Genomic DNA, 1116 nt, shown 5'->3' with positions numbered 1-1116 from the left:
GAGTAAAGCCTACGAAATGTGCTAGAATGTACGTTTAAATTTTTATCTCAAAAAACACAGCCTTCTGACAAAGAAAATTCAGCTTCATAAAATATCCGCCCTTTTAAAAGGTGAATAAAGGCAATTTTTAAAATCCCCCCTGACGTTGTTTTCCAGAAAATGTGAGATAAGTGAATGGAAAATTCAGAAATATCTTAAGAACGCTGAAAACTCCAAGATAAATCAAATTCTTTGAAAAATCAGTTGCGGTTTTGAAAAAACCGCCATCCTCAGGTAAGCGCTTGCATTGCAGTGACTAGACTTAAGCAATAAAAACGACGCTTTTATATGAAAATCAAAAGCAATTTCACTTTTAAACTCCGTTCAATGTTGGCATATGGACAACAAGGAAAAAATCCCCTCTTTTGTTCTGAATTCACCAAGCAAACCCTAGGGAATTTGCTCATTTTTAGCATTTTATTTTATTTGGCCCAGACAAACCGTTCTATAAAAAAAGGTATTCTTCATAAAATGTTCGACCTTTCAAAAGGTGTATAGTGGCAGTTTAAGCCGTTTGCCGTGAACGTGAAAGGGAGGAAAATGATTGACAAAACCGCCCTGAAAAAATCCTAATAAACCAGTCGACTGAACAACCAGCAGCTAAATGGAAAAATTCAAGCCTTATGAAAATGAAAAGTAAATAAAAAACGCGCTTCAATTTTAAAAGTTCTGCTTTCGTCTTGTGGATCAACATATTTTTGCATGCAATTTGCCCATAAGGCAAGGCAAACAATTTTTTGCTTTAAATTCTGCGACCAAAATTCGAAAATTTTTGCAGGTTTTCTTGTTTGGAATTTTACATTTTTGGCGAAAACCAAAAAGTCGCTCTTCATGGAACGCGAGGATTGATAATATTCTGGCCTTCGTTCACAAAAAAATCAATTTTTCCGACCGACCAGCTACAGACAATTTTTCGAGTCGTTTTTTGTCCATACTACATAGTGGGGCGGCAATTTTTCAGCAAAAAACTCAACTTTAACCACCTATTACGAACCTTTTCATTCCATTTATTCCAGAACTTTCAGATCAAATTAAACGAGTAGGTAAAAAATTTAACATTAGGACTATCTTCAAAAC

The sequence above is a fragment of the Dendroctonus ponderosae genome, unplaced genomic scaffold, assembly GCF_020466585.1.
Source record: "Dendroctonus ponderosae isolate FM_Combo_2020 unplaced genomic scaffold, Dpon_F_20191213v2 Dpon_F_20191213_5, whole genome shotgun sequence".
In the NCBI taxonomy this organism is placed as follows: Eukaryota; Metazoa; Arthropoda; class Insecta; order Coleoptera; family Curculionidae; genus Dendroctonus; species Dendroctonus ponderosae.
This window is presented reverse-complemented; position numbering follows the sequence as displayed.